The 15,040-nt window shown below is 39.3% G+C and overlaps 1 protein-coding gene across 9 annotated transcripts in view; it reads left to right on the top strand.

Moving 5' to 3' along the window:
• ARID1B (AT-rich interaction domain 1B) overlaps positions 1-15,040 on the top strand; it is a 497,144-nt gene that overhangs the window by 64,406 nt on the left and 417,698 nt on the right. The gene's annotated exons all lie outside the window — the stretch shown is intronic.

Genomic DNA, 15,040 nt, shown 5'->3' with positions numbered 1-15,040 from the left:
GCCATGTCTTGGTAGGTTTGCAGTTGTGCCATACTCTTTCCATTTTTTCATGGTAGATTGAACAGTACTCTGTGAGATGTTCAAAGCTTGGGATGCTTTTTTTATAACCTAACCTTGCTTTAAACTTCTCTACAACTTTATCCCTGACCTGTCTGATGTGTTCCTTGGCCTTCATGATGCTGTTTGTTCACTAAGGTTCTCTAGCAAACCTCTGAGGGCTTCGCAGAGCAGCTGTATTTATACTGAGATTAAATTACATACAGGTGGACTCTATTTACTATATAGGTGACTTCTAAAGGCAATTGGTTCCACTATATTTTAGTTAGGGGTATCAGAGTAAAGGGGGCTGAATAATGCATGCCACACTTTTCACATATTTATTTGTGAAAACTATTTATAATTTTCCTTCCACTTCACAATTATTTGCCACTTTGTTGGTCTATCACATAAAATCCCAATAAAATACATTTACGTTTTTGGTTGTAACATGGCAAAATGTGGAAAATTTCAAGGGGTACGAATACTTTTTTCAAGGCACTGTCAATTTATTCAGCATTTTCCACATATATTGTACATTCAATTCAGTCTCAGCCCTCAAAGAGCCTACAATCCAAGGTCCCTATCTCGCATGCATACAATACACATACTAGGGCCAATTTAGACAGTATACCAGCATGTCTTTGGAGTGTGGGAGGAAACCTGAATACTTGGAGGAAGCCCATATAAGCACAGGAGGAACATGCAAACTTTGTGCACATACATTAGTTAGTTATTTCATTTTCACAAAAGAGCTTCCTCTTATTCAAACCAATTGCATGATAATGTATCTGCCCCAAAATATTCGTAGTGCTTGACCGTTACATCTTGTTCTCACCACAGTTACCATGTTGATTGATATTTTCATAAACGTGTTAGGCCCTACTTTTTATTCTTCTGATAAACCTAAAAGTTCAGCTGTAAGGGGCAAGGGCATGACTGCTGCTAGCGATTTAGATGTTGCAGTTCCAAGTTTGTAGATCTGTGTGTGGCGAGCCTTGTCTACATCATTGGCTGGGTGAGCTGTTGCTACAAAGCCCAGCGCATGCATGCACAGTATGCAAAGCAACTCTGATGCCAAGCCTTCAATATACACACTTATTCATTAATGGCCTATGTTTTTGTGATCTGCCTGTTTTTTTTCTGTTTTATCAGCTATCTTTATTATTGGTGTATTTTATATGTGGCCCAAGACGATTAATTTTCTTCCAATGTGGCCCAGGGAGATCTAAAGGTGGACACCCCTGTTCTAGAAGCTACATTAATTTTGCTGGTTGAATATTTAGATAAAAATTCCCCAAGTATGATATGTTTTTTGGTTTGGTGATGTAGACTTAAAGCAGAGGTCCACCTGAATTTTTTTTTTTTTTTTTAAAGCCAGCAGCTACAAATACTGCAGCTGCTGACTTTTAAAAAATAGACACTTACCTGTCCAGCGCGTCCGCGATGTCGGCAGATGAGGACGAGAAGTCTCTCGGATGCTGCTGCCGCCATGCTCAGTGAGGGAATCGGGAAGTGAAGCCTTGCAGCTTTACTGCCTGATTCCCTACTGCGCATGCGTGAGGTGCGCGGCGCCGTCACTGGTCTCCCGCTCTCCCGGGAACAATGTGTTTCTCAGAAGACATCGGGCGGGGGTGATGCAAAGGGGCGTGACTCCCGCGGGAGTCAATACCCTGAAAGGTGCCAAATGTGACACCTGAGCGGGGAGGGTTTCCGAAAAGCAGAAGTTTTCATTTTTGGGTGGAACGCTTTAAGAGGTTCTGCAAACCTTTTTTTATACAAATATGCTTAGGGAGATTCCCTATTTTTACAATTAACAGAGACACTTTTGCACAGTGGCATTCACCTATCCAATCAAAGGCTGCATTCATTGCCTGTGCACGTGAATAGCCAGTAATAAATCTATAGAATGTTTTGAATGGGTTTTTCAAGCTGCCTCTATTTTTACTTTGGCAGATTTGGAAAGTGTATAGTTGAGTGCTTGTATTATCTTTTAGGGTTTATTTAGAAAGTTTATTATGTGCCAAGTAAAGCAATAGAAGAATGTCAGAAATCTATTTTTTTAATCCCTATTATACTTGTAATAAAACAGGTTTCAGGGGGTCAGAGGACAGTCCTCTTCATTAGGGCCTAGCCCAGTTATTCCATGATACCAGAGATTTCACCTTTTGGGAAAACCACCAACTAACACATCCCTTTCTCAGTTCTCTGTAGAAAGAAAGAAAAAGCCTGGGAATCTCTTATAATGCCAATTAACCAGCATATATAATAGGATATCCATGTGTTGTACTCCACTGGAGGACATGGCTGGGGAGCAATCCTGAAGTTACTGCTCCTCTTTCTGGACTTCTCTCCCTTTTTTTTCCAGGCCCTCTCCTTTTTCTTGCTGAAGCTTTTTTTTCTTTCTTTTTTTCTTTGATATTTACAGACAATGAACAGCCTTTAGTTACAACTTTTACCCCATTGTCAAAATCTGAGATTATCTGTAAAAAAAGCCTTCCACCGCTCCAACCCAACGCTAACACATTAATGTATTCGCCAAGTTTAGAAATGGGCAGCAATTCATTGTCCTGCTTTTTTAAATCTTTTGTGCATTATATAATTTGTGAAATCAATTATAAACAACGTATTAAAAATTAGCAGCCCATGACTGGGAAGCACCCATTCTAATACCAAGGACCTTTTCAAAACCAGGTTTAGCAAAATAAGTTAGGCTCTTTGTTTCACATCAATATGAAATGGTCAATATGTGTTTTTTCACCGATCCATATACTGTAGTTGTACTTCATGTCCTGACAAATTTGATATGTAAAATAATGCAGGAAATAATTAATTTAAAGCATACACTGTGCACAGCAGGAAGCCTGCTTTGCATGATATAAAATTATAAGTATCATTTTTCACTTAGTTGAGGATTTCAGAATCTTTAAAAAAAAAAAAAAGGACTGCAGTACAATTTTTTAGAAATGGTTGACAGTTACCTAAAATGGGCTGCCCGACCGTTCATCTATCCATGAGCTGTTGTAAGGGCCAGTTATTATGGTCCATGCATCTGACTGGAGCAGCTACACTAGTGCACTGAGCCAGCAGGTAAACAAACCCAGCTCACTGCACGTCTGCCAGCTGGTGGAATGGAAAGGTCTCATCTGAGATGCATTTTTATTAACTGTAGGAGTTTGGGGGTATACTGATATTCATATTTTAGTTACAGTTCCACGTTAGTAATTTTGTGTCCTGAGGTTGGATTTTTGCTCTGTGGTAGAGAGAGAGTCAGACAATTTTCTCTGAATTTTAAACTTTTTATAAATGACTTTTGGCCTCATAGGTTAATTTATAGAAGGGCAAATTATTATTTATGAGTTTCATCCATTCGATAAGCAGCTTCTACAACGTATTTCATGGCTCCTATTTTGTATGCATAGAAAAGCACAAGTTTGACAAATTGCCTGTACATGTTACCACAGATTTTCTCTTATGCCTTAAATGCAAAATTCAGGGTTGTTTATATTGGGTAAAGGGAAGGTGAAATAAACACCATTATCACAGGCCAAAAGGGCCCAGCCTTTGGGCTTTTGCGCTCTTGATGCAGAAAAGTTCAGGGTAGTATACAAAAGTGATAATCGGCAGAACGTTTCTCTATTTCCAACTTATCTGTTTGTATAATATGTTTGGGGGGAAATGGCATAGTTGACTTACTTTTGCTTCTAGATAAAATAAGTGTATACTTACTAATCGGCTATAGCATCACGATAACCCACCTAATATTGAGTAGGTCTTCCTTTTGTTGCCATAATAGTTCTGACCCGTTGCTGCATTGTTGATTGACCCCCCTGAAGATATGCAATGATATTTGACACCAAGCAATCAGTAGCATATCTTTTAAATCCTGTAGGTTCGGGAGGTGGGGCCTTCTTGGATTGGACTTGTTTTTCCAGCACATGTTTAAGGCATTGAGATCTGTAGAATTTGAAAGCCAAATAAACAGCTCAAAGTGATCGTCGTATTCGCAAACCATTCTTGTGGAAGGGTGCATGCGCCACTGCCATCCAGAAATACCATTTTCATGAAGGGTGTGCTTGGTCAGCAACAATGTTTACATAGGTGGTATGTATCAAAAGTACCATCCACATTAATGGCAGGACCAAGGTTTTCCAGCAGAACATTACCCAAAGCATCAAGCTGCCCTCTGCCGTCTTACTTTCTCCTGATTCTGCATCCTGGTGCCTTCTTTTTCCCAGGAAAGTGACATGCGTGACACACCTGGGCATCCACCTGATGTAAAAGAAAACATGATTTATCAGACCAGGCCTCCTTCTTCCATTTCCTTGTGGTCCAGTTAGCTGCTTTTAGCTGTGGACACCCTTAACAGCTCCATACACCACAAACTATGATGCCCATTTCTTATGCTTAACGCATCAACTTTATGTACAACCACTTTTTTTTCTTGCTGCCTAATATATCCCATGTTTTAGATGCCATTGTTACAAGATCATGTTATTTACTTTTACCTGTCGGTGATCTTAATGTTATGACTGATCAAGTGTATACTGTATGGCCTAGTAACCTTCCACTGTTGGTTTTAACTTGGGTATGTTTTCATCTATTCAGACTTTATCTTCAATATCATAAATACGGTAGAATCATGAAGGGAAGGGATTAGTAGTAATGCTTGGAATATTGGCTTATTTGGTATGTTGGAGTGAATAATTTTCATTATAGTGATGTTATGTAAAGTTGGATAAGCCAAACTGGGCAGGTGCTACATGTATCATTTGTGGGCTTTAAAATACCAAGTGTTAGGATATAACTGTTTTTTTTTTTTAATTTTTTTAATTCATCCTCTGCATATAACTGAAGTATTTTGCCCAGATTAAACCCCAAGGTCAATGGAAGAACTCGGATAAATTAGGGTTTGTACAGAATAATTTTATAGATTGGGTATAGCTGAGACATTTTGATTCTCAGAGTTTTCAGTAATTAAAGTGATTTGTAGTCTGTTTTTTTTTGTTTTTTTTATTAAAACAACAAAGTGTTATACTTGCCTGCTCTGTGCAGTGGTTTTGCACAGGGCAGCCGGGAAAATCCTCTTCTCGGGTCCCTTGTTGAAGACCTTGGCCCCTCCTTCATGTTGAGTGCCCCCACAGCAAGCAGCTTACTATGGGGCACCCGAGCCGAGCTGCTGCTCCATGTATCCGTTCAAAATCTTTTCTGATTGGCTAACTGATTTTGATTGACAGCCAACCAGGAACAACATTCAAATCATTAAAATTCACGGAGGTCCGGTTGGTAACACTTTTCTTTCTGAAGAGATCCGAATCTCATTTTTGTTCTATGACTCAGGTTCGTCACATCACAGCCCCCTTTACACCAGTTTCATCAGTCCCCTCTTTCATATCACAGCCCCTCATATTACAGCTCCCTCTTCTGACATTACAGGCCCCATATACATTTCCTCTTCTCACATCACAGCCCCCCATATCACAGCTCCCCCTTCTTGCATCACAGTCCCACATATCACAGCTTCCTCTAATCACATCACAGCCCCCCCATCGCAGCTCCCCCTTCTCACATCACAGCCCCCCTCCCCATAGCACAGTTTCTCCCTCTTACATCACAGCCTCCCCTCTCACATCACAGCTCCCCATTTAATGGTTCCCTCTTCTCAAATCACAGAACCCCATATCACAGCTGCCCCTTATCACATCACATCACATCACATCCCCCATATCAGAGCTTCTCCCGCTAACATCACACCCCACCCCCCATAATCTTTACAATAATACCTTAACACAGCATTGTAAAGGTGAGAGGAATGGCAGGATGGCCTCCTCTTCTGTATGTACTCACCTGATGCTGCTGTTGGACTCACAGCAGGCAGGAAGGCTGGAGGAATGGCAGGGTTGGACTTCTCTTTTGTAGGTTCTCACCTGCCAATGCTGTTGCACTCACAGCAAGGTAGATTTGCAGAAGGCATGGAAGGTCTGCACGGAGGCCAGGAGCTTCCCAACTGTTGTTAAAAAGTGAGTTTTGGTCTTAATGCAGGGGGGACATCTTCCTGTGAATGGATATAGGATAATGTAGATAAAATGGGGAAAGAGAATAAGGGGAGAAAGGGACGAGTTATTTACATGAATAATAGTGTTGATGTAATTAAGAGAAAGATAGGCAGTGTATGTGTGACGGCCTCTTGGTTTGTTTACTGTTTTTTTTTTTCAAATATGTATTTATTTTTTGTTCTAAGTGTTGTAAACTAAAATTGGTGCTAATAAAAATTATGAATTGAAAAAAACCTGCTTGTTATTATTAAAAGGTTGGGCAGCTCCCGCCCCCCCCTGCAGACATCCAATGCCTTCCACCCTCTTCCCTGCTGTAAGTTGCAGTGGCGGTGATGGCAGGCGAGTACACACAGAAGGGAAGCCCGCACTGCCATTCCTCCCTGCCCTCTACGATATGATGTTTGGTAATGCCTGCCCTAGAAGTTAACATTTTTGTTCTGCCATTAGTTGTCCAAAGTCAAATGGCCAGCATTATTTAGCTCGCTTCCTCTGAACCCAGGTTGTCCTGGATGCGCCACAGCCTGCTTCTGGACAGTGAACGGAGAAGCACCACAGAAGGCTTATCTTTGTCATTCTACTCTTTTTCTTTTCTATCTGCTTGCTCTCTGTCGGCAGATGAACTGCTTGTCTAGTTGCAATACTTCATCTCCTCTCACTCAATACAAGGGGGTTAATTTACTAACTGAAAATAGACTATGCATTATGCCCCAGAGCTTAGCGAATGTGGCGAAGCTCTGCTGATTTCTATGATTCAAGCATGTGCGAGCAAAAGTTTTTTTTTTTTTTTTTTTTATTTCCTTACACCTGATTTGGGTATTGTTTACAAAGTGAAGCTTCATCACATTCACTAAGTTCTGGCGAAAAGTATTGCAACTGCACTTGCAAAGTCCACAGTATTTGCCTTTAGTAAATCGACCCAGAGGCTGTTACCAGGTTATATTTAAGCACATACACTGCTTGTATTTAAAAATAAATTTAATTATGTATTAATGGTTACCGAGCTGCAGTAAATTGTCTTTTTTTTTTTTTTTTTTAATATCTGTGGTTCTGCTTTAATAATAATGCATGATGGCCCATAAAAGAACTAGTGGCGTCCTCTGGAGTAGGACATACATTTTCTCATGGGGTTATCTCCAAGTATATATGTGTGTGTAATATATAATATATATATATATATATATATATATATATATATATATATATATATATATATATATATACATATACATACACACACATTGTGTATATATATATATACAATGTGTGTGTATATGTAATATACATATACACAAATATTAATTATGATCTATGCGTTCACTATTAATAAACATTCAGAGGTGCTAAACCAAGCTTGGAGTTGATCATTTCTAAAGCTATCCTAGGGAGTCAATCTCTTTAAAATTCTATGATCTGTAAATTTGTACCATTAAAGATGTTCTTTAGACTCCAGCAGGGGGCATAGAGAACAGTAATTTCTATGAAGAATTTTGAGGGAAGTTTTTCCCATTGTTTGTTCTGCTGGTTAGATTCTAATATTTCTATACACAAATATTTTTAAAGCTTGCCACTTTCCTAAAAAGAATCTGTATGAGATGAATAGGTGGGCTGTCAGTGCTGAAGACTTTCTGACTATTGAATTATGAATGACCTATATTCGTACATGTAATCACATGTAGACAAGGTCAACAGAGAAACAACCTGGCCTATCCTCAGGCGGACATGCTGAAAATACACTAAGGAAATATGTATTAAAGTGATATTGTTGGTGCTCATTGCAGCATTTTGTGGACACATTTTTGAGTTTCCATGAAATTGAATTTCTATTGCTTTTTATGGTTTTGAGGCATTTTGTTTTTTCTAAAGTAGTAGTTCATTTGAAATTCATGGCTTCACTTTGTGACCTTGTTTTTAAAGATTTATTTTTAGTATGGGCTCTGGGCCTAGTCCACTTGAGTGGTACATGGCTCTATTCTGCTTTTGCTGCCTGGGTCAATGACTGTATTGAGGCCAGAGACAAAAAAAGTACTGCTTTGACCAGAAGACAGTCTTGGTCTCTTCAAAGTTTGTTCTGAAAAGTGAACTGTGATGCTGCGTACACACGACCATTTTTCGGGTTCTAAAAAATTAAGTTTTTTTTTAAATTTAATTAAAAACGATTGTGTGTGGGCTTCAGAGCATTTTTCACGATCTAAAAATTGGCCATTAAAAATTTCGAACATGCTCTATTTTTTCACAACGTTTTTAACGTTGTCGTTTTTAAGGTTGTAAAAAATGGTCGTGTGGGCTTGAACGACGTGAAAAAAACACGCATGCTCAGAAGCAAGTTATGAGACGGGATCGCTCGTTCTGGAAAAACTACTGTTCATAATGGAGTAAGCACATTTATCACGCTGTAACAGACAGAAAAACGCGACTCGTCTTTTACTCACACAAAATCAGCTAAAACAACCCAAAGGGTGGCGCCATCCGAATGGAACTTCCCCTTTATAGTGCTGTTGTACGTCACCGCGCTTTGCTAGAGCATTTTTTTTTCACGATCGTGTGTAGGCAAGGCCGTTTTTAATGATCGGGTTGAAAAAAACGTTCTTTCTAGACCCTTAAATACATAATTTTTTAGAACACGAAAAACGGTCGTGTATACGCGGCATTAATGTTATTTAAAAAAAATAGTGTATTATGGAATACTCAAATGTGATGATATAAATCCTCTACTATGGCCTTCATCTCCTCACCAAAAGGAGGCGAGAAATGTCAGCCATTATAGTTCACTCTATGAAGTTAGCAGTGTCCACATTGACCTCAAATCAGTAGTCGCGGATCTCACTATCTTCTCCACTTGCTGCTTAGACTCATCCCCTTCATCCCGGAAGAGGACACAGCAGTAGTAGTTGGAACAATCATCAATTCCAGACTCGAGTACGCAAAGTTCCTCTACCTCGGACTACCTCTCGTCCTCCAGAACACAGCAGCCAGACTAGTAATGGGAAAAAAAACTGGGAATCGATCACCCCGGCCCTTAGTACTCTCCATTGGCTAGCCTTAAAGGATCGGGTTACATTCAAGACCCTTTGCCTCACCCATAAATGCACACAAGGAAACGTGCCTCAATACTTATGCAAGAAAATAAGACACTACACCCCTAATTGGGCCCTCCGATCAACTAATTAAAACCTCCCCCACATCCCCAAGTCCTGCTACAAATCTAAAGGAGAACGAAGATTCGCAGTCCAAGGACCACGGCTATGGAACGCTCTACCCACGAACATCCGCATGGAAGAAAACAATCGGGCCTTCAGAAAAAAACTTAAAGGGTTACTGTAGGAAAAAAAATAATTATTTAAAATAACAAACATGTTATACTTGCCTCCACTGTGCAGTTCGTTTTGCACAGAGTGGCCCCGATCCACGCCTTCTGGGGTCCCTCGCGGCTGTCTCTGGTCCTCCCCGCTAGAACTCCCCAAAGTCATGCGAGAGAGCTCGCATGGTGGTGACTCCTTGTGGGCGCTCTCCCGTGATACAGCGAGTGGGCACTGTATCACTCGGCACCGCCCCTCGGCGCGCCGCTTCTCTCAATCCATCTGCTCTAGCCAATCAGCGGCCAGTTGCCATTAAGTATAATAATTATTAATTCTTTCATAACTGAGATCAATAAGAAAAATAATTAGTGTGTTGGAAGATTGAATATAATCCCACTTTTTTGTGCAACAGTCTATTTTGGCAATTAAAGGATCATCTGTTTCTTTAGGCTATTGCACAAATTATAATCCAATATTGAATAGATGTGTGTGTGTATGTATGTGTGTGTGTATATATAATACTTTTTTTTTTTTGTTAGTAGAAACCTTGATTAGTTTGGTGTATGTTTTGAAGTTTGATATTGAAATGTATATATTCACCAGTGGAAAATTAGGTGTGATTTAATATACAATGTTTAAAATAAACATTCATACTCACCTAGGTGGATGCAGCATTGATCCGATGCTGTCGACTCCACCAAAAACTGAGCCGTCAAAGACAGCTGATCGCATAGTTCTCGGGTACCGTTCTGAGCATGATCCCAAAATTATTGTCGGGATTTCTGCTGAAGGCTGGAATGACTGTGACGTCAGCACGCTGCCAGCTGTATCTGGATAACAGGAGTGCATTCCTGTGACCCACAGGAGAAGTATGGCCAAAAAAGCTTTGGAAATACTTCTCCACTAAGCCATGTAAAAGATCAGTTGTGCTAATATACAGTACATGAAAACCCTATATATTGCATTTTTTGTGCTTGAATTTTATAGATTACAATGTCTTATTTTTTGTTCAAAGGTAAACATTTTTATTAAAAATAAATATTCTAGCTTTTCTGTTAGTTATAAAACTTCTTTTTTTTTTTTTTACCGTTGAGTTTTTCCAGCATCAAATATGAATTGTAAACTGAGGGGTATATTTGTAAGTCAGTAAATTGGGATTTTCACCATACATTGACTACAGGTGATACTTCCTGGTGCTTGTGTTTGTTTGTTTGATTGATCAGTGATTGATTCGCTATAAGTAAATGTTTTGTAAAAATCAAGTTTTCGGCTTTATAAATATTCCCCCCAAGTTTTGACCTCCATGAAGAAGAGGGTTCATGCCTATAAATGAACAATTTTAGAAATGTACCTCTTTTAAGAGGATATATTTTCTGCATCCCCTAGGTGGAAGTAAAGCATCTTTTTTGGAACTTGGACTAAATACTTGAGATTTGTGACATTGCTAGAAAAGCTGCTTATTTATCAGTTCCTGCAGTCACTCAATTATTCTGCTTGTCACTAGTGAGTTGACTTTCACCCTAAAATTGTACATAAGGAAGTAACTTAATGCCAGAAAATAACCACATTTTGTTTTCATATATATATTTAAAAAAAAAAATATATATATATATATATATATATATATATATATATATATATATATATATATATATATATATATATATATATATATATATATATATATATATATATATATATATATATATATATATATATATATATATATATATATATATATATATATTTTTTTATGGTATTGAACATTTATATTCAATTTTTTTTTTGTGATGCCTTCCATAAAGAAAAATTACTGCTCTAAAAATTTAGTTTACAGATCTTTTCCTTGCATGAAAGAAAAAATGCCGAAGTACACAAGAAGATATTGTATAAAAAGAATTGTGTAATAACTGCCCTATAAATTGGCATGAGCACAGACAACTTGCACAGTGCTTTACAAATTGTTAGTTCACATCGGTCACTGCCCTCAAAGAGCTTACAATCTAAGGTTTTTAATGCATACATGAATACACATACAGTTTAGACATAAGCCAAATAACCTACCAGCATGTCTTTGATATGTGCGAGGAAACCAGACAACATGAAGGGAACCTATGCAAGTATAGTGAGATTATACAGACTCCATGTAGATAGCATCCTGGCTTGAATTTGAAGTGAGGACCCCAGTGCTGCAAGGCAGAAGTGCTAACCACTAACTCGTGCTGCCCATACTATCAGCAAGGTTAGGCATTAGGTGTGTTAAAATTTGCTCAGTCTAATGATATGAATAGAGAGAACCCAGCAATCTCCATTATTTCTTTACTTTTCTTTATTTAATCAGTAGCTTGCTCTAAACATATATCCCACCCTCTGACAGATGACATATGGGCTGCCACCATGGTTGTGTTTAGATTCTGGCAGTCGGAGAGGGTCTGGGCAGATGAGAACGTTTTTGAAAAAGTTTCTGCTTTACAATAGTGGGTAAAGGGCATGTGAAGTACTTCCTTTTCAAAAGAACTTTAGGCATTTTCTCAGACAACAATGGGGGATGCAAACATCCTCCTAAATTTTAGTTGCCTGATTGCTATACTGATCCCTTTTGCCTCAACGCTAAGCCAGTAGTACAAAACCATTATGCATTTCAGGAATACGAGTAAATTCAGAAACCCCCTAACTGCATATTGAGCAGAGTTGATGTATTGAAGCAGGAAGGCCACTGTGACTGCCAGGCAGTTGCCATTTTTCAGAGATGTCAACAATGGAAGCCTTCATGTTGCTCATGGAATTCCAGGCTCCGCTCAATTGTATCCTGCACCCCAGCTTATGGAGAATATAATTCTCATTTTATAAGTGATTTACTTGGGTTTTACACCCCTTACTCCCCAACAGATGGTGCTCTGATACTCCTCACTTATGGAATATATATATTGTGTGTGTGTTTTTGTATGCACCCAAGATGGCTACCTCATCACCTGCCCCAATAGCATGCTTAGAGTCTGCATGGAGCAAAACATTTTTATATATAATATAATATATAATATATATATACATTTTATCTATTTTCTAAGCTATATTTTGTGCTTGTGAATCACGCTGTGTCGCAAAAACTATTTCCAAGACTTTCAGTGCTCTTCTCTGCAGCTTAATGTATTCTCTCTGTTGCCTGAGGTCACTTTTTTAGAGAACAATATGTGGTGATTGAAGGACAGAGATTGCTTTCTGATATGCCAAGAAAACATCTAGTCGGGAGCTCTATGAGGCTGTCTCTTTGCTACTTTTTACAAAGGATGCAGCCTCTGTAGGAAAGGACAAATCCTGTCAAATAGATTTTACTGCTGTGAGGATGTAAAGCCTTGAGTTGTTGATAAAATCAACTAACCTGCACAGTGTGTTGTGCCATGTGGTTATGCATCTGTAATGCACCAATAATACCAACACATATTTGGCTTGTTAATGCTTACACATGCCATCAACACTGCCTACTGTTGTGACTTTAGTACATGTAGACCCAATCGCTAGTTTAAGGCCCTATGCACACAGGGCGTAATAAATGCTTCTTTTACAGGCATGTCATTTTTTTATTTTATTTTTTATCTGTAAACGCACATGTTATACTATGTGGGCATTCACACACGGGCATTTACAGGCATAGTCGAAGAGGAACATTTAGAGGCTAAAAAAAGTGCAGCCCTAGCACATTCAGGACAGAAGCTTTTAGGGAGAAAAAAAACTCTGAACTCGCCTAAACGCTAGGTGCATTTTAGTGTTTGAGCATTCCTTCCAATTGCCAGAATAAATGAATATTTAGAACAGTGGAATCCATGAACAATCAAACACTTGATGTGTCTAAATGCGCATGCAAAACATGGCGTAAGGCACATTTTTTAAGCTTTGCTCCTGGCGGGGAAAAAAAACGGTGTCAAGGGAGGAGAAAAAAAACATTGTGTGCATAGTTTTTTTTTTTTTTTTTTTTTTAACAAATACAGCCGGTGAAATTTACATATATACATAAAGTCTCAGCAGTTGCTGACAGGAAAGTAAAAATAAGCCATAAAATGGGGCACCTTTTTTGAATAGGTTTTTATCTTCCAAAGGATTTATAATTCTGTTCAGCCAATTCTGCGATTCACACCCCTTTATCTTTCTATATTGCTATAGGTGTTGTGTGCCTGTGGTTTTCAACTTTAGTGAGCCGAGCAAATTCTTCCAAAACCTTCTATGCCCCAAAAGTAAAAAAAAAAAAAAATTCTCCTACAATAAAAGTATGGGAAAGCAAATTATTCATTACAGGTACTTGTATAGCGCCGCCAATTTACACAGTGCTTTACATATATATTTTACATTCACATCAGTCCCTGCCCTCAAGGAGCCTACGTTCTACGGTCCCTAGCTCACATTCATATATATGTTAGGGCCAATTTAGACAGGATCCAATAAACCTATCAGCATGTCTTTGGAGTGTATGAGGAAACCAGAGTACCTAGAGGAAACCGCACAGGGAGAACATGCAAACTCCAGGCAGGTAGTGCCGTGGTTGGGATTCAAACCGACAACCCTAGTGCTGCTAGGCAGCTAACTTCTTAGCCACTGTGCTGCCTATGTTTTTAAATTGTTTTGAATAGATAATAATCAGTGGAAAGCTAGAGTTGGGCCCCTTTCACACGTGCTATCCAATCAGGTCCGCCTGTCAATTTTTCAGGCGGACATGATCGGACCCTGCATTGTCCTCTATGGATCAGCAGATGTCAACCAGCAAATGTCCGCTGACATTCACCGCCATTCGATCCAATCCTGTCGGCCAAAAACAGATGGATGGTGGTCCTATTCTCCATCCTAACATTAGATCGGATAGATTGCCCCATAGAGGAGAGCGGGACTGTGTTTGTAGGGTTCGAGAAAAGGCTACCACATCCAAGGAAGGCAGCAGGCATGCAAATTTCCCACTCCCAACTCGGGGAGGTAGTGATGAAAAATAACAATACAGGACTCTGAGGCCCTCTAATTGGAATAAGTACACTTTAAATCCTTTAAGAATTTAACGATCTGCATAGTAGCAGACACAGACCTGTCATCCGCCTGCTCAGCGGGATCAGTGCAGAGATCCCCCATTGAGCATGTGCATTCCGCATAGTGGAGGCTTTCATGTGAAAGGTGCCTTACTCTAATTTAAATAGGTGACATGACTAGTACCATCTCTGTATGCTCAGATTCACAGCCTAGGAAAAAAAGCTTTGAGTGGATGGAGAGCCAGAGTCAATCCAAGTGTCATCTGCAGGGATAAGTTGGATTACTTCTCCTATCCCTCAGTTCTGCAGGCTCTAGTGCCCAAAACCTTCATAAGCTCAAAGCTCCAGGCTGGGGTAGGCTCCTTGGCCTCATTATATGCAGTGTGAGTCTAGTAACCCTGCATTCTATGTGGAGGAGGCATGTCTGCAATAGCGACCAAATGCACTGTATTAAGGTGGCAGTACTGGACCCAGTGGCATGACAGCTGGAGGAGAGAAAAAGGTATAAGTATTACACCTTATTCCTGCACCCCTAGACTAAACAATTATTTAACCATTGCATTGGGGGGCCTCCTGCAAGGATATATTTTATCAGCTTTGGGAAAACTCTATACCTTGAGGTATGATACCAGAAATACTGAAAAAT

This window comes from Rana temporaria, chromosome 4, assembly GCF_905171775.1.
Source record: "Rana temporaria chromosome 4, aRanTem1.1, whole genome shotgun sequence".
Taxonomy (NCBI): Eukaryota; Metazoa; Chordata; class Amphibia; order Anura; family Ranidae; genus Rana; species Rana temporaria.
The sequence above is the reverse complement of the archived record's forward strand: the minus strand, read 5'-3'. Positions and strand labels throughout refer to the sequence as shown.